This window comes from Columba livia, chromosome 2, assembly GCF_036013475.1.
Source record: "Columba livia isolate bColLiv1 breed racing homer chromosome 2, bColLiv1.pat.W.v2, whole genome shotgun sequence".
NCBI lineage: Eukaryota > Metazoa > Chordata > Aves > Columbiformes > Columbidae > Columba > Columba livia.
The window spans coordinates 68,692,550-68,712,168 of record NC_088603.1 but is presented as its reverse complement, the minus strand read 5'-3'; the positions used below and the strand labels follow the sequence as shown (position 1 = coordinate 68,712,168).

At 42.1% G+C, this 19,619-nt stretch overlaps 1 protein-coding gene across 10 annotated transcripts in view; it reads left to right on the top strand.

The window, feature by feature from the left end:
- Positions 1–19,619, top strand: part of ATXN1 (ataxin 1) — a 358,291-nt gene that overhangs the window by 151,749 nt on the left and 186,923 nt on the right. Inside the window, exon 8 of one of the 10 annotated variants that reach the window (XM_065052373.1) lies at positions 10,637–10,735. The exons of the other annotated variants lie outside the window; for them this stretch is intronic. The gene's annotated coding sequence lies outside the window, so the exon portion shown is untranslated. The remainder of the gene's footprint in view (positions 1–10,636; positions 10,736–19,619) is intronic. 10 annotated transcript variants of the gene reach the window in all.

Genomic DNA, 19,619 nt, shown 5'->3' with positions numbered 1-19,619 from the left:
GTATAAGCTCAGGGCAACATGTATGCTCGTTCCTTCAGCTAGGCCTCTCAACTAGGGCATGAAGCAGTTCCACTCACATTTTATGTGCATTGCTTCTAAAACCTGTTAATATTGGTCCCCTTAAAAGCTGATTTCTGCAGAAAGAAATAAAATTACTTTTAGAGCTGATTCTTTATCAATCCAGTTTGGTGTGCCTAATAACTAGTATCCCTCAAGGAACAGGAAGGAAGATTCAGGCTCATTTTAGACAGATGTATAAAGCTGTGCTGGTAGGTTGCTTAAACTAAGCCAAGTTTTGTGTTTTGCTGCTGGTACTTGTTCTCAGAATATACCATAATGGATTTTTTGGAACAGCTTCAGCTTGTGTTGTGAATGTGAATTAATTAACATTAGTATGAATTGCATATTGTCCAATGGAATTTGTTTTTCTGTGTCTTCTGTCATGCTCGAGGTTCTTCAAACACTTTAAAATAATGAGTTGTGCTGTAATAGTGCTGTGGCTCTGTAGACAAACATAGCCATCCTTCTGGGTGCAACAGGAGATCAAATTCAAGGATGGTTCTCCTAATTAGATTGGGAAGAACGTTGTTTGTGATGTTAGTATTACCCCTGCTATTTTTTAAAAAGCATCTGTGACAGTCTTCTTATTTTGGCAGGCTTCATTTTGCTGTTTATGACTTCATTTATAACTCTCAATGCAGTGTAAACAGAGTGATGAGGAATTGCAGGGCACGTTATTCATGAGCTTTTGTTTAAACCTCATTGTTGCATTTCTAGCCCTGATTGTTTCACATCATGACATACTACATGAAAAAGCTTGTAGCCCTTGGTTTCCTGAAACAAAACCAAAGCTTCCATTTGTGACCCTGCAAAAACACATTGTTGCAAAGCAGGTTTCAGCCTAAGATGGTAGGATACTGTTGATTTGTGTGAAAGATGAGGGTTCTTTCAGGTGTCCCCAGGCCTCCTGAAGGAGAAGGAGTGCATTGTATCACTCACAAACAATTCCTTACAGCTGGCTGGAGAGAAGTATGAATAACATCCGATATGCAGGCGTCCCCAAGTACAAGGATTCTAATGGAAAGTTTGATGACCAGTCAGTATAGAGATATTAGCAAGTATTTATGCAACTCAGAGTTGTTGACTACTGTAGACATGTTGTTTTAGGCCCTGCTCCCACTGACGTTCCTCCTGTTGACTTTTGGAGGGTTTGGGTCAGACCCCGTTGGCTCAAATTTGGAATGAAGTTAATTAAGGCTGAAAGAAGCGTGCACATTCTGAAATCAGCCTCCAGTTTCAGAGGGGAGAACAGAAATAACTGACCAGTACAGTGATACTGAAGTACTTTATGTCACAATCAGGCCATACACTGAAAATAAAGCTTTCCTTGAGGTATTTGGGATATTTAATTTTGATCTGTAGCTTGTAGTGTTGTCTGTTAGTGGAAAGCTTGATAAGCTTTTGTGCATTCCTCATCAAGCTATTCTTTTGCAAGGAGAAAAACATACCCTCCTAATTAGTGTGCACCTTTCTGAACATGGGAATAGCCATTTGTTATTTTCAGTTTGTACTGTTATATGAAAGCTTCCCCAAAACTTTGGCAGCTTGGTAGGACAGAGTGGCAGTTCAGCGCGTTCTCAACTGTGCAGCTCTGATACAGCTTGCTCTTAGATATCTGCATCTTATAATAAAAATACCCCTCTTAGCTAAAGATATGTAACCACAGCCTAGTTAATTACAAAAGAAAGAGACTCAACGAAGTACTGAAACAGGGGAAAAAAAAAAAAAGGCAAAAATGGAAGATTTTTTTAAAGCAGTAGAAATGATGAAAGAATTACTATTCCAGAAATATATTAAAAAAAAGCGCTCAGTGGTGGTGGTTCACTGTGTGTTAAAGTTGCTATCAGATAGGGAATGTGTATGGAATGAAAGTCTGAAATACTAAATATTATAAATTCAATTGATTTTCAGTGCTCCAGAAAAACAAAAGATGTGTAGCTTTGCTAAAAACAACAAAAGCCAATTTGGGGAAATATGTGAGTACTGCAAGAAAAGCTGAACAATACATCTCTATGTAAAATTGCATGTGACCGGTGTAAGTGCTGTTCTGTCACAGCTAGGGTTGCTTAAATTTTAAGCAGGTAGCAAAAATTTACTGTTTAATATTTCATAGATAATAATTGTTCTGAATGCTTTAAATAGCACAGGAAATGTAGTTTCACAAACTTGACATTTGAATGTTAATATTGATACTGAAACAGTCTTACCACAGAGAATGCCAGGGCTGCAGGAGGAAAGACAGCATTTTGATCAGATAAGGAAAGAAGAAGTTTTAAAGCATAGGTTGAAAAAATGCCGTATGAAGACTGGCACAAGATTGCTTTTCCGGATTGGACATTTTATATCCAGTTTTGGGAATGTGCCTATACAGGTAAAGTTGGAAGCAGAGAGGTGTTTTTCTGTCATTTCTGTTTTCCCTCCTCTTCCCCCATTTGCCATTTGATAAAGACTGTCTCAAAAAGATCAATAGCACAGGGCTACAAAGTGTTTTGGATTCACTTGTACAAATACATGAGTGTTATGTGAGTTCAAGGAAAGATGCTTAGGGATGTATAGTCTTGTCTATCAATTCTCAAACTCGCTTGAGATGTAGGTTATTTTCTGTAACATCAACGTTTGGCTGCAGATTCTTACAAAAATGTGTGGTGAGATCAGAGGAATACAGCACTTCACATACAAGCATACAGTAACTTGCAGCCTACCTACATGATGGAGCCCAAGGACCATTGCCTCTGTATTCACAGTGTAACAAACCTCCCCCAAAGAGGATGCAAAATAGAGATGGAGACTGCTGAAAATCACTAATGGTACTTTGCAAACAGAAGAGGCCAGCCAAAGCCAAGCCCATGTGATGAACAGGGATATATTAGTAATGTTTCTGTTCTGTCACTCTGTGCAGTGCAGTGCTGTTGTGGATGGTGCCCCACTGTCGATGAATCTCTTGATAGCTTTTGGCAATTATGTTGTTATGTAAATGATTTTGTAAATCACTTAGCTGATGATAGCACTGATAGGTACAGTGCTTTCCAAAATTCCTGATCACGGAGCATGTAGAGCGCATTTTTGGCATTGTACTGCTGGCATAGGTTGTGCCAGTTTGATTCTAGCTGTTTAGCTTTGCGCAAGCTAGTTAAGGAGTTTTCTGTTTTTGGAGGACAGGAAGGAAAAATTTGTCAGCCTCTTTCTGAAAGTGTTTTGGTAGTTGTGACTTCTTTTTCTCTTATAAAGTGTATTGTGCCCTTTCAGACTTTCTTATTTTCAGATGTGATTAATGGTAGCTTTTATCTTTAGAATACAAATTAATTTTTAGCTTACTTTTGCACTGTATAATACTCCTCTTTGCTCAAACTGCTTACGAGACAATTTAAAAAGATAGGTATGTATTTAAAAAGCAAACGAACACAAAATACAGTTTACCTTCTGAAATATTTATATATTCATAGTTGTAGGTGCTGCAAGATATTTATTCCAAAGTTGCACCATTCTGCTCTGTGAAGTGTGAGCAGCTCCCTTTAGCCGTGTGTTACCTGGGGTAAGTAGGAGGAGAAGTTGGGCAGGTCACTGGAACCATTGCAGTGCCTTTGTGTCTCGGTGTGGTGACTACACAGCAACAACCCCTCTGAGGTACCTTTTGCAGGGGGATGTTGGGGAATCCCAGATCCCTGGCAGTCATCAGCATTCTTGTCCAAAGGGTGAAACAGCAGCACGTTTATTAAGAAACGCAAAATCCCTGCTGCCGCTGTGACTGTAGAAACTGAGCAAAACTCCTGACCCCCAGGCGATGCCAGTGGTGTTTTAGTGCATCAGAGTTGTTGAATCATTAGGGACCATCTCATTTTCACCGAGGAGACCTGGACAAGATGGTAACAGGTGAAGATTTTACTCTCCAGGGCTGTGCTGTTTGTGAGGTGATTCACAGCATGTATAGAGTGAATGGCAAATGTTGTCCTGGAAGCGTTCCAGTTTGTTATTATTTTGAAGTCATTTTGCCCAGGCACAAATGCTGATGATTGTGTGAGGAGCCTCTGGAGCTACAAAGAGTGGAAGGTGACTTTCCAACACCTGAGGTTAGGTTGTAACTAGTAAATGACATTTTATTTTGTGGCCAGCTCTTCACCCAACTATGCAGATCTCTGTTCTAAATAAAAATCAAGAAAATAAAATACTCAGGAGACTTTGTCCTGTTACAAGATGGGTTGCTGTTGCAGATGATTATATACATCTATTTTACTGCCTATTCCTAACACCAAGATTTAGAAAAGCATCTTGATACTGAACTACCCAGAAACACAGTGCAAACTGGGAGTAGTCATACTGAAACAAATTACTTTTTTTACATCCTGTACATGCTTGATTTCTTCAAGTGTTTCCCAAAGTATCAGCTGCATCTGTTGTCAGTGGTAGGATAATAGATTAGATGAATCTTTTTTTTTTTTTTATGCTCTAGTATAGCTGCTCTTAGGGACACAGCAGTAAATTGTTAAGATAGCATTAATCTTCTGATTTACTGCCTGAACCTGCTCCCTTGATGTTAGTGCAAATTAATGGAATTAGGATCAGACCTTTAAAGAACAAGAATAATAAAATACCCCTAAACCTCAACCATAGTATCTTCAAGCTGACCAAGTTAAAAATATAAGTGAAAAAATTTGACATACGTCTAATCCTCAGCTAATTTCCATGGTGAATGGCATAATCTTCCATGGAGCTCTGAGTGGCCAACGTGTTATAGTACATCAGGGCCCTATTAATCCATAGATTATTGACAGAGCATATGGTAACTGCTCCAAACTATGCCATATACAACATGCTTTTGTCTTTGTATTATTGTTTAAAACTGCATTCTAATATGTCACTGGGGACATATATAGTCTTGGAAAAACTGTACTGTGGTATTTGCTAGCAATACGGTATATGACACGGATGTGTACTAGATATTCAAATTACGTATGCTGCAGAATTTGCAGAATTTGTGAATTTGCATTTTAAAATACTTGTCATTTCTGGAAATACCCCGAGGTGTAACTGTCCGCAACTTCCCTCTACTCACTAATTATTAAACATTTGCTTTCAAAGCTGAATAATTCGCTAGTTGGGGAGTGGGTTTCCCAGCTAGTGAGTTTAAAACCTTGCAGTCAGGACTGTGACCCAGAAAGTTTCCTTCCGTTATTGCTGTCCTATTCTTTGATATATGTGAAGTACTGAATACTGTTAGCCGAATGCCCGCCTTCCTGAGTGCAGTTTAGTACTCAGCCCTTTAGAAACAGTGATAGCTAGGGAGGGGTGCTTGCAAAATCACAGCCTAATTTAGTGTAATCGGGGGGTATTTCACCTGTTGCCAGTTGCCCAAGGGAAAAAAAGTTCTTTATGCCTCTTGTGACCGTATTGCACAAGCAAACCCTTGGCAGCAGGAGTTCAAACATGGAAGTGTAGATGGATGTCTGTCCTTCCCAGGGGGATGTTTCAGAGACTTGAGGGGTGGGTTATGGGAATACATGGGGGTCTTGTGCCTGAGTCTCTGAAAGCTGGGTCCTCCCCAGGCTCTGTGCTGTTGGGGGATGGGGAACTGCCTGGGGGGGAGGCAACCAGATTTTCCTTTTTCCCATCTGCCCCTGCCCAGCCTTTGCTGTTGCGTTTTGGTGAGGCTGACTAATTTTTTGTATGGTGCTTGTGGGTTTCTCGTGTGATAAAGAGCAGCACTAAATAGAACTGCATCCGCTATACCTGTAGCTTACTCCTGTAGGTATCCCACCAGCTTTAGAGATTAATCCATCCCCCACCTTAAGCAAGTCCTCCACATTTTGGGCATTTGAGTTTCCCAGGGACTGCAGGGCCAGGGTGTTTCCTGCCCTTGCTCCACCTTTGAGTGAGCAGCACCATGTTTTCAGTGAGCTCCCATGAGCCCTCAAATGATACCCTTGGCTTTTCTGTTGTCTCCCTCTTTCCCAGGTGGGGGAGATGCTGGTGGCAGGGCCGTCCAAGCCTCTCCTGAAGGATTGTCTGGGGGGCCATATCTCCTGGAGAGGTGCTACCTGGGCCTGTGGCAAGGTGCTCCCTGCTTGTGGGACCAGCCCATGCTGGGTGTTCACGCTGCATCGGAGCAGTGGCTGCTCCTCACGGGGCTTTTTTCACTCTTCCTTGCTGCTTCATGGTCAGATTTAACCCAGTTGCATGCTTGTGGGTGCCCAATGCCAGTGGTACAGCTGGGGCATGGGGCAGAAAAAGGTATGAGGCACATGGGGGCTGCCTGCAGGCCTGCACACCTTCTGTGAAGTTTCAGGATGCCCAAAAAATATTGAAGCCAACTAACTGCCAAACATGGATTTTGTTTAAATACACTCTGAATGTTGCATTATGTCTATAACCCAATTTTTTCCGTCCTTGGGGAATGTTGCCCCTTTGAAGTAACTGTGTACAGCGTGGTATGGTGGATAAAACAGTGCCTAACTGTGGGAAAGTATCATTGCAGTCTTCACTGGGGCTTCCGTCCTGCAGAGCCTTGTTGGTTACATTGGTTAGTTGGTTTGCAGTGTAATGGTGGTTTTTAGTTTGTGGTGGCTACAGTGACCAGTGACTGTGGTCTGCGAAGCAGCTGACAGCCTGAAGAGCATTTGTTGAGAGAAGCAAGCTGAAGCTTGCTCAGCCTTTCCACAGGTGGAGGTCATGGAGTTATCTTTTTGGTGTGCTGATTGTTTTGTAGATTATTAATTTTATTATTTTAATGTCATTTCTCATACTTCTTTCCTGTACATTTTCAGTTGATTGATATCTCTGTCTTTCTCTTTGAATATGTGTGCATTTTTTTAATATGTCAAAATTCTTTATTGATCTAATAAAGTAATTAAACCGCGTGTCTCTGAAAACATGGTACGGTAGGTTAGTGAATTTATTTAAAAATTAGTGTCTAATGTACAACATCTTCTAAGTTACCAAACATTCTGTGAGCAGTGTTGTAGTTATGGCTGTTTTCAGAGAACTTGAGACTTTGCAGGAAAAATAGTTTTTTGGAGTAAAATATTTTCTGCTTGTTTTCGTTATGAAAGGGAATAAACTGTTACTGTCAATGTTTGTGCGAATCCATCCATTTGTCACACCTTGTAGTAAATGATAATACTCCCCTGGCAATTTTTGAGATACTGAAGTGTGGAAGCAAAAACCCTTCATTTAGTTATTTAGATAAATGTAAATAATAGTTTTTTTTCCTTTTTTTTTTGAGCTATTTCAGGCAGCTTTTTAAAGATTCCACTACACCCCCAAGTAGATGTGCCCAAAACAGAAGAAACCAGTCCTGAAAGTTCAGCCTGGTTCCTCTCTTGCCTCGGCATGAATTCATAGCAACCCACGGGCATGAGAATGTGGAACAAGCTTCAGAGTCATCCCCAACTTTGCTTAACCTTGAAGTCAGGCTGGCAGTAGGGTGGAAAATGCTTTCCAGTGAGAGGTTTGATACTTAGTAAAGTCTGAGATGGAGCATAGCGGGGGTAAATTCTGGCTCAGATGGGGATGGCCTTGCTCCTGTCCATGCCTGCCTGCCCTTCCTCGCTCTGCTCCCCTGGTGCTTTGGTGGGCCTTGCCCACACATGGTGACAGGGAGGTGCTCTCCAGGGGTTTGCTCAGGCAGCATTCTTCCCACTGGGACTCAAGGAGCCTTGCTGGAGTTCAAGTGAACTGCCTCATTAGTATTATTGTAGCTTCCAATCAGCTGTAATAGTACTGGGAGGCTGTTTCTGCTTTGCATAACTTTCTAGAAAATGTACTTTTACTTTCCTACATGTACACCTTGTATAGAAGAACATGTGGTGAGGCTTTTTGTCAGGAGACAGCGTGAACTGTATTTTCCAGTGTCATGACCAGCAAGTGTGAAATCTGCATCAAAATGCTTTTCCCAAGCGTCTTTTAGGCTGACTAGGGAAAAGTACTGCTGGGTGCACAGGGTGCTCGTTCCCGAGCTCGGGGCAAATGCTGACACTGGTCTTCACTGGCGTCAAGGAAATTTTTGCATTGAGTTTATTAGCAATCAAACTGGGGAAGTGATCTCAGAAATCCTGCAGCCTTAAGGATGTGAAGTAGGAGCGGATGGGAGGAACCCTAAGTGATATGAGGGAAGCAGAAAGCTAGGAGAAGGAAGGTCCAATAAAATCAAATAATAAAACACACCCATAAAGCTGCAGGACCTTAAGTTTGAAGGAGTAGCTCCGTGCTTACATTCTTGGCACAACTTTTCATTTTTAATCGGCCTCCTGGCTTCAGGCTTCCTCCTGCCAAAACTGTGTTCTGTGTGCCTGCCCTCTGCAGCTGGAGGGTCCCTGGTCTGGCCATGGCAGTTCTGGTGGAAGAGGCTGTAGCCCAGAGAGATCAGGGAGTCTTCCCTGTAGCACTCATGGCTCTTGGGTGGGTGTGCTTGGCTGGTTTTCCAGATCATAGACTTCAAGCAGTAGGGCATTAGAAATATTACAGGTTATTTAATATATTGTTGGAGCATTTGGCTGCACTAACTGCTGCTTTTAGTAGAGTTCAAATTTGAGATTTTTCAGACCAAGAGGGTTTGGAAACTTTGTTTGTTTGGTTTTGAAAAAGGAAGCTATTTCATGCTTTGAAGGAAAAAAAAATATGAAGACCGAACTGCAAGTCTCTTCCTTAAATCAAAGTTTTCTGCCTGAAATGGGAACAACTCGGCAGAACAGTTTAAGTAAACATGGCCATAAGTGCTTATCTGAGACACTGGCATCCTCTCTTCTTACTGTGTTACTTTTTTGTGGTATCCTGGTGTCTCTCAGTCACTGATGTGTTTGTTCTCACAGCACCTCGTTCACAGGCACGCACTTTCACCTCCATTTTGGTAGTTGCCACCAAGATTTGAGATTTCATCTGAAGAGCCCACTCCAGGAGTTTTCTATACCTCTGTAGCTGAATTGCTGTCTGAAAGGTCCTTCCCCCTCCAGCCCTCACTTTCTCTCCACCACAGTTGTGGCTTCTTCATTTATTATGGGGGGAAAAAACAGAGGCAACTGTTCCTGAGTCATCTCAAGTTAGTGTTCAGCGTGGAACAGGATAAACCCTAGGCCTTGAGACAGCAAGTGACTGATAGTGTGCAATTGTGGCCTCTATGGGAGGTCAGGGAGTGTAGTATAAACACTGGGAGAATTGCTGAAAATCACGTATATGTGTGAGAGGGCAAGGAGTTAGGTGCTGTTGTCTAAACCGAGTGCCTGAGCGTGGGATCATGTTGGTTTGGTTTTTTTTTTCTGTTAGGTAGAAAATTGTGCTGTATTGTGAGAATGGCTTATTAATACCCAACAGTCCAGTTTGGGTGGCTTTGCCTGAGTGTTTTAAAATACTGTAGGCTCACACTAGGTCTGTTATCTGGGGAGCACAGCCACACGTAAATAACTTTTGTGCTTCCACTGTACGGTTGCTTGAAACTTCATTATTAAAAAATATTAAGTTAATATTTTGCTCTTACGACTACCTTCTAAGATACCTATTTGTTTTAATTTGTACATGAACAACAACGAAAATGTTTTAGTTACAGAATGTAGGATAATAACTTATTTGATAGATCAAGTAAAAAATTCTGTGATATTTGGTAGATTGCTTCTGTAAGTTCAGTAGCATATTCTTTAAAGTAATGGAAGAATAAGAAATGAGACGTGAGAGCAGCTTTTTTTAATGGGAATTAATGTGTCTATACATTTGTGAGGCTCTAGTATAGGTTTTCCTTCGTTTTAGCTATGTTATGAGGAATAAAATAAAGAAAGAGAAAGACCTTGCCTCTCTCTGACAGTTCTGTCATGCTTCACACAATAGTGCATCAAGACATGGGAAATGATTTCAGCCATATTTTTAGTCAAATTCTGAAAAATTATACTTCTTGGTAAAATAGTCTCCAAAATTATAAAGCTAGTACGCATGCAGATGTAAGTATATTGCACTTCCAGTGTCAATCTAGTATATAAAGAGCTTCACAACTCTTTAAATCTGCTCTTCTTTCATAATGGGCTGCAACTTGTTTACTAATGCTTGAAAGCATGTACACATCAAATAAAACTCTGGTATTTGGGCCATAGTGTACCGGCATTATGCAAAGTGAAGATTAACCACACTCTATATTAAGCTACAATCCACTTTACTCTTGATTCCTAGTTCTACTAAATCAACCAAACCATCAAAGAACAAAATTAGTGGAAGGGCTCATCAGACAATAGATTTATTTCCATGTTTATTTGCTTTATTGTTAAGAAAAAGGCGATGAGAAAAGCAAATCTCCTTGTGCCTCAGGGTATTATAAATTAATGATAAGACATGAAGTGAGCTTTTGGGTGTGAAAAACTAGCAACAGATGCAAACACTACATAGCCGCATCGTATGGTGTGTATGGTGTTGCTGTAACAGCTGAGACACGATATGCTCGCTTTGACTGCTGGTGCTGTTAATAGATAGTCTTTAGCCAGCATTATAGTGGCAAATCTGACATGGAATGAATTTGCAACAGTGACTCAAAAGACTTTCCTAACACGAAGCATCTTTATTGCAGATCATTTTAGCTTTTTCCTGTTTTTACTCTGCTCTCTTTCAGCGAAAAGGTCAAAAAAAGCAGTAGCTCAGTGACTGAATTTTTCAGAAGTGCATTACAGCAGGGAAAGTGGGGAAAGCTCTTGAAGAGGTGTCTTACTCAGTAAGTTAAGCCTTTTGCTCTTGCAGATAATTGCTTTTTCCTTTTTATTTTTTTTTTTTTTAATGAATCTTGTGTATCAGTTTAATTAAAGCCAGTTTTAAGGTATCTCCAGGCAGGTGTGGAACTCCTCATCCCCACCTCAGCTTTTCCCCTCACCCAGATGTAACCTTTGCCACTTGAAACCTGTCAGCCCACCGTTCTAGATGTGGTAGCATTGAGTCAGCTGTGTATTTTCATAATATGACTGTCCATCTGCACGGAATGTGCGTGGTTACTGTACTGAGGTTTGTAGAATTACAATATAGAGTGTGTGCCCTCTTTCACTTTCCCTGCACATGTGTGTGCATGCACCCACACACTTGAATAATGCTCTCCCTCTGTCATTGCACTCTGAAAGCCACCAGCTGTATTAATGAGAGATTTTCAAAGCCCAAAACAGGGCTTTCCCTGTTTCCCTAAAGCAGTAAGATACGTATATTTGCTATTGCTATCACTGTCACTATAAGGAATTAAAAAAATGGAGAACTGCATCCTTTACCATAACAGAAATGGAGGTGCACAGGAAGATTTTCTTGATGTAGCCAGAGCTTCAGTTAGTGCTGGTGCCTTACTGTTGATCCAAATTGAAGATCAGAGCTTTAAAAAGTTAAGTGCTGGATATTCAAATTTCACTTACAGCATTAAATTAGGATGGCTTCTAAGTTTAACTAGCCTTAAGGGTGCTAAGTGTTTCCAGCTGATGCCAAAAGGACTTTCAGCTGGTCAGTAATTCTTGAGATTGGGCCTGATACTACTTACTGTCGTTTTCTTGCACACCTGATACTGCTGTATTTTTTGCAGGTATGAGTTCCTTTGCTCACATCTTTTCATGCCTCATTTGCTAGCTCTTCTGTTCCACAAAATTGGCAGAATGACAGCAGGCAACTCCCTTATCCTTTTGTGTTAGGATTAATCCTCAGGGTTCTTTCTGATCTGTCTCCAGAAATGTGTATTCAGCTTAGGCTGAATGCTGATTTGATTTGTAATACTAAAACGTGGACAGTGCAGATTGCTTTCTGAGTGTTTTCTGTCTCTTAACAAGAAATCGTTGTAGAGGTGTACCTGAACAGCTCCAGAGTTTTAAGCTCTCTGTTAAATAAAAAATGCTTTTAAAATACAGCTGTACTTTGGCACAGGCCTAAGTACTTTGCTGAATCTCTATGTTTGGCTTTGTTTAGCGTACTTGGAGCTTTACAAATAACAATTAGATGACCTGTCTTTTTTACAGGTGGTGGTATTTTAGCTCTGAATTGTGCTTTGCTGCTTTGACATGGTAGAAAGATTTTTATTTTGATTTCAGATTATATGGCTTGTTTTTACTTCAGTCTTTTTCTACTTAATGTATGATTTTAATTAAAATTTTGTTGCAGTGATTGATAGTTTCTTTATTTGATGCCTGTTCATAGGCATTTATTACTTTTTCAGTGTAATGATATTTGTCAGAAGAGAATGATATTATTTGTTTTGTCAATTAAAATGAGGCTGTAAATTACTGTAATTTTGGGGTACATTTCTGGTATGAGCAAACAGTATTCCCTTGGTGAGTCTTCCACTGTGGAAAACTGGGTTATTCATAATATATTTTAGAAAAGACCTGTGTTCCTCTGAAGAGGGATAGCATGGTGCAACTGCTGGAAACTATAAGAAGAATCTAAATGTATGTGTATTTGTATTCAAAGTATGCCTCAGCATCTGCAGTGTTGTTCCTCCTGGTTCATGCAGTGGTCTGGAGATGGTTGGTTGCGGGTTCTATTGCTTTCTTTTTCTTTTTTTTTAAACCCCGGTTCTGTAGGACATGAGGTTATTGGTTCAACCCCGTGCACCTCAGTGCAGTTAACCTCCCCGGCTCTTCCCAGAGCTGCCTTGTGTCTGCCACTGGTGTGGCCGTGTTAGGTCCTGAGGTGATGGCACCCACAGCCACCGGAGATCAAAATGGAAGTCGCACAGATGCGTGACTTTGGGTTTTACCGACAAGAACAAAAAGGATTTAGCAAAATTACAACTCAAGAGTAAGCTGTGGGAGGAGGGAGGAGATGCTGTATTCTTCCCTGCTAAAATCATAGTGTTAACATTCTTGGCAGCATCCCTGAGCTCCACAGTAACTTCTGGTTTACATTTTAAAAATGCAACAAATAGCATATACTGTTTAATTCCGGGTTGCATTATGCAACAGCAGGCGATTGCCTCAGTGAAGCACATCTGCATTGCGAGAATAAACTCTCCTGGGAAGCAAGCGCATCTTCCGCAGAAGTCGTCGTGAGGCGTGGGCAGGGCATTGCTATTTTGGCAACCAGAGGGAGCCAGCCTTGGAAAGCTGCCTCACCTTTCACTTTCCATGGAACTTACCCTTTCTCCCTGTTTCAGGCACCAGCCACTGCCACTTGCTTCTCTTAGTGCTGGTGTGGGCCTGAGGATGCTTTCAGTGGTTGATTAAACCATTAAGTCAGGGTTCTGGGAGCCACGGTCTTTGCTGTCTGTCTGACTTGCTTGTGATCCCTGTGCAGGAAATGCTATTGAGGAGAGGTAAGAAAAGCAATTCTAAAAACATCCAGAAGACCTAAGAAAATGTTTCCGTTTTATTAAAAAACAACCACCACCAAAACCCCAAGCAAACAAGAAAAGCCCAAACCACACATCTGTGATATTATCATCTTGACCTGATAAATTACAAGTCAATAAATTAGCAGCCATTGATGGCAGGTACAAAATTCCTGTCATTTTCATACTGTGTTTCAGTGTACTTCTTCTAAGCCTCTCTCTTGCTGGAAGCAAAGTCAGGTTCCTGTTCAGCTGAAGTTCTTCCTGTCATCCTAAAGCTTGGTTGTCAACCCTCCTATTCCTCTTGTCAGCATGCATTACATTTTTATGGCAGGGTTTAGCAAAGACCTTCCAACAGTGCCTGTGACAATGTAATTGGACTTCTCTGATAGAAATTACTCCCTCTTTAATGGGGGGCTCTGTATGCTTTCTAACATGGCTTTCTTTGAAGCAGGCTAAGTGTCTGGTCAGCCGGTCTGTAATGTGGGTGTGCAGATTTTCACCAAGCACTATTTGAAGTAGTTATTCATGGTTTGCTGTTAAACTGCAAGGCTGGAGTGAGTGAGATTCCCCAGGGGTTTGTCCTGGCTTTGGTAATACTCATTGTTTTCATTATTGAAATGATTGATGGAGCAGAGAGAGCAGTTATTAAATTCACATAGGGTAAGAAGCATGGAGGGGGGGCTGCAGACTCCTTGGAAGGTAGGAGTCTGTAGGAGGGTAGGATTGAAGTTCAGAGTGGCCCTGGCTAACTGGAGGAATGGTTTGGGGGGAAAAAAAAACAGGATACAAACTTAGAAGCACCGTGCAGAGATAGAAATACCCAGTTGCATGATACAGGAAGGGGAATGGCTGACTCAATAGTGGTCCTACAGAAGAAGGTCTGTGAGCTGGAGTTGGGCTGTGCTGGAGGCAGTTTGGCCTGGTTTAGTTGAATAGGGTATTAAAAAAATCACAGCTGGTTCCCAGACCACCAGCACAAAGCAGCCTGCAGCATGTCCTGCTCTTCTGTCCCCTGGGAGCTGGGCTGCCAGTGCTCTGCTGAGCGGGCAGCTTTTCCTTCCCTCCCCTGCCTGCCTCGGCTCCCACCCTGGAGCTGGAGCCTTGGCAGCTCCATCGGAGAAGAGCCCCAGCTCAGCTTCTCCCAGGCTTGATCTGTGTGCGCAGGGTGAAGGGGATCGTAGACCTGAGACCGCAAGAATCATGCAGGGAACAAAATTTCCCCATCCATGCCCCTCAGACAAGCCCTGGTTTTGTGGCATGTGAAGAAAAGACACGAAATAACCCATCCACTCCACTCAGTGTTGGAAATAGCTCAACATCTAGTTTGGGGCAGAAGGTGGTCAAGAGCCAGCTGGAGGGTGTCCAGGGAGAAGGCAGTGAAAATGATCAAAGATTTGGAAAACATGACCTGGGAAAGAAGATGAAAGAATTGGGATTGTTTAGTCTACAGGAGAGAAGGCCAGTAACAGATGTGATAGCAATGTTCAACTATGTGGAAGCTTACTACAGGGAGGAAGGGAATAAACTGTGCTGCACAATTGCTTGGGTTAGGCTGAGAAGAAATGGGCTTCATTTGAAGGTGGCAAGACTTAGGTAAACATTTATAAAGCTTTCAAGTGATAAGGGTATTTTGGTGCTACAGTCATTTGCCTTTGAGAAAGCTGTGAAAGCATCGTCACTAGAGGTTTTTATCAAACAGACAAACCTCCTCCAGGAATATTTTGGGAATTGCTTTGGGGAAGGAGGTGGAAGGCATGCTTCTGAAGGCCGTTTCCCAGGAAATAACTAAGATTTTTTTTGTGTGTGTCTGTGATCCTGTGAACTTAGATAATCTCTAATAACCCAACAAATGACTCAGAAGATAGTGGTAATTCATTGTCGCGACATATCAGTGGTAAACAGCTGATTTATGCACAAGACCCGATGATTATATTATCCTTCTGCTCTCTGTTCTAGTTAAAAAAAAATAATCTGTGAGTAAGCTAATTTTACTGGAATGTTTCAAAAGCCTTTTCTTGTAAATATATTACTCTATACAGAAATAGAGGAAGTCGTGTTAGTTGGCTCTGCTTATTGAAATATTGTGAACAGAATCAGTACCCACTAATACACAGCATGGCCATAGTAAAGCCAGCAGTACTTCATGGGGCATGGGAGTTTTACTCTAGAGTCTGATGTTGCATTTTCAACCTAGATGTTCATGCACTTGTGTACTTCTTTTATGTTGAGTCAGGGGGCAGGCTGAGAAGACCAAGGCTTTAATTACCTCATTGCTATCCATATACATGGGTTATTCTTCTCCATTATCCTGTTAAGTGCATGAGGCAGCAGTTCAAGAACAAGTCTCAAACTTGTCCTTTACGTCTTAAGCCAAAAAGCACTTTGGCAGCACCTGTAGCCACCGTGATTGCATCTCCCTGTGGGTTTGCCGTTCAGCGTATGGGGATGGCATGGGGAAAAAGGAGAGGTTCTTCCCCACAGAGTAACCTGCCTTGAGACATGGCTTGTAAAGTCCACACAGATACTTTCTTCCTTCTTTCACTCTTGCTGGAGAATTGCGTCTGTGACTTCACCAGTTTCTGCGGGTCCCCTAAGGCTTGTAACTCAGTGTCTGCTAGAGCACAAAAGTATTTTACTTTATGAAACACAGCTTCCCCTGTCCTTGTTGCTGTACAGGGCAGGGAGGAGGAGGAGGTCTGTGCTGCTGTAGCCCTCGGGAACAATCTGGGTGATGGAGAGGTGCTACAGGACCCCTGTAGGAGAGTCTCCTGAGTAGGTAGGGCCAGGCAGTTTGGGTCTGGTGAGAACAGCCCAGCTCTTGTCTCCTGTTCAGCACAGCTCCCCCCTTGACAGCCTTGAGGGGCATTTTGTCGCTGTCATCCTGGGACTAGGAGCATTGGCAGAGGATGGTGCAGAGTCACCGTATGCCCAGCACAGATTTCGCAAGGTTTACTGTAATCCTGGCAGGATCCATGCTATCCCTGAGCAGTCAGACATCACCACGCGTTAGTGTCCCCCGTCCTGCAGCTCTGGCCCCACAGAGCTGTGCTTACACCAAGAAACCCACTGCTGAGCAGGTCCTGGTGCTTCTGCATCTGGAAGAACTGCCCTGAGCACTTGAGAGTTGCTGACCATTACCTCTTTGCAAAAGCTTCCTCCTAGTCTGCTGCTGTGCAGGTCTGTGTCCTGATTGAGCATGATAAAAAAAAAGAGGGCGTGCATTCACATGTGCACATTTTTTGTCCTCTTGCCTTTTTTAAAATTTGAAATACTAGCGTGCATTTGTCTCTCTCCCAGTGTACCTGCCATGCATTGGCAAACTGACATTCTTTTTCTTGATCTTGAGTGTCCCATCTCGCGAGAAATGAATCAGCACTGCTTCTCCTGTGGAGGGTTCTTCAGGGGGATTGAAATAGCAGATTTCGATTGTGACTAAAATCAACAAGCAGGAAGACTTTAATAAAGTAATCAGCTTCTAAATCTCATTTTGCATTTACTGGTTTTAGTTATTGTCTTTAAAGAAGGGAATGCTTTCAGTACTTGAAATAATTTTATATATAATTTTTTAAACTTAGACTATGTTGTATTTCTACAGATGTTCCACCAGTTATCTGGTCCAACATAGATTTCTGTGGGCACCTAATTTTACTATTTTTTTAAATCAGTTGTGCGTTTTCTGTCCACTGTTTACTAGATAATATTTTTGCACATGACTTGTATCAGGTTATGTTCACATGAAAATAAATGTCCATAAAAAATACAAAAAGGAGATTTTGAAACATTTATGTTATGTAACTAAATGCTTCCTTAACATAGGAGCTGGGAAATAGGAGGAGGAAAAAGGAGGAAAAAGGAAACAAATGAAAAACGCCACACCCCCCCCAAAAAAAAGAACCACTCCCCAAACAAAACCACCACCACCAAAAAACCAAAACAAACAACAAAAAACCCGAAACCACAACAAAACCCAATCTTGTTTGGCATTAAAATAAGGCTTATTTAAAAAAAAAAAAAAAGTTAATTGTAGTTTTTAAGTAATTTTTTTTGTTGTTACATTAGAGGGCTTTTAGAAATCGTATATCCTGGACTCTTGCACATCACTTCTCTTAAGAAATTATTTGTTCTCCTGTTTTCTTACTTTTACATCTTCCACTTCCCTTCTCCTGTTTGAGCCAAGTATTTAACTCAGCCTCCTGACTGCACTGAAATGAAGAAGATGCCCTCTCTGGCCTGGCAGAAGAGGCTGGTACTTCAGGCTGATATAGTATGTCAGTCAGGCCTGGTTTAAGAAGTGCAGTCAGTAACTGCTGTGAGTTCCAAGGTTTGATTTTCTTTGAGACTTCAGCAGCAAAACCACGTTGTTCTTGAAATGTTACTTTAAAAAAATAATTAATTCAAACTATTCCAGTAGATACAGCGTTTGAATGTACTATGGATTGTGACAACCTAGTTTAAAATCGGTCTTAATTTATGTACAGAAATACATGAGAGGAAAGTCATTTATTAGTCTGTATGTGGGAGATAGTAACCCAGCTCCACTATGCCCAGAGGGAAAGAAGGGAGTTCTATGGCAGACTGAGGAGAGGAACGGTGTTTGGGGCTTTGCTCTTGTGTTCTCAGTCACCTGGGATCCTGCAGAAGCAACTCCTGTTGTTCAAATTTATCTTGTTGTAAACGAGGAAGTGAGACTGAGTGCTGTTTAGAGATTTTAGGAATAAAGTTAGTGATTTTGCCTTCCAGTGTGCTACACCTACATCATCTCTCCCAGGAAATGGCAAGCGAAATGCTGCTTTACTGTCTTGTGCCACTGTCCCTTCATGACTGCAGTGGTGGCTGTGGGTGCCATGAGGGGCAGCGAGCTGGAGGCTCATGCGGGTCGGGTACGATAACACTGACCACTTGAGGAGTCTGGTGGTTTTCTTCTCTGGAAGCTTTGCAGACATGAGCTGGATGTAAAGATACTAGACAAATGCCTTTTTATTTCTCTAGTGTGTGTATGAAAGACATACAGATTTCCAAGGTTCTTGGAAACCTGGGAAGGAATTAAGGATGTGGTACTGAGATAAATCTTCAGAGATGTGTATGGGTGGAGGGTCAGGCAATTTCCCCTCTTCCATCTCCCTTAGCCGTGACTTCTTTTGATGCACACACTTGCTGGCATTGCTCCTGGTCACAGGAGAAGTTATTTCTCGTGGCACATACTGTGCTGGTTAACTCTCAGCAACATGAACTCTGCGCTCTGTCACATAGACCCTTGTGTCTTGGGTCAGAAGGATGAGTGCATCTGATGGCTCCTTTTGCAAACAGATGTGCAGAAGTGTGTATATTGCCAGGAGGCTGTGACTGAGAGATGTAGGAACCGTTTTGCAGAACTATCAGTAATAGTTTGTCATCGATTTGTCACCATTCAGCAGCCTCAGCATTGAGGGCCTCAGAGTCCCACGATGGGAGCTATGTAGATGCAGCAGTTTCTCCAGGCTGAGTACAAGGGAGTCCTTGCTGAGCTTGTGTCTGAGTTTTGATCCTAATTTGTTGCTAATTGTCTTTAGGTTAGCAGGCCCTCTCTGTCCACATGCAAATTGTGAAGTGCATTTCAGGAATTGCCTGCAGAATGTATAGAAGGACTTGCATCAAGTGTTCAAAGAAAATAAAAGAGCAGGTGCTGGTGAAAACCAGCAGTGAAATGCGCGTAAGGGTGTTTCTGCATGGCCTGCACCCTTCAAGAGGTAATGGAAAGATTAGATTGTGAAAAAAAAAAAAAGAGTTGTGCATCAGCTTCCATGGGTCCTGGGCAGTTATTTTTTTTTTTCTAAACAGTGGAAGCTGTAATCAGGAGTGTGTTTGTTTGTAGAGCTACAAGGGGGAGGCCAACACAGTGATTTGTGGTTGCAGACTGATTCGCTGCTGCTGCAGCCAGTGAATGGTGGGCAGGGTGGGGTGGATTTCAGGAGCACCAGAGACGCTGACTGGAGGCAGTTGAGAGGGACCTTCTCCGAAGAGTAAAGAAAGCAGTTCCTCTGCAGGCAGGCCAGAAAATGGAAGTAGCAGCTAGCAAAGCCTCTAGACAAGATTAAAGCTGACAGGAAATGAAAACTTCACTGTTTTTGTTACACGCTGACCGCCCTCCCCCTTTGCTAATGCTCGCCGTGTCCGTAGGAGAGCAGTTCCTCTACCTGCTTCTTGGAAGGCACACGCTCGGGTTAGAAAAGTGCGTGACCAAAGTGCAGAGCCAAGCTCCGCTGTCAGTGTGGCTGCATGAGCCTTGGCGCTCGGGCCAGCTTTATTTTAGACATGCAGTTACTGC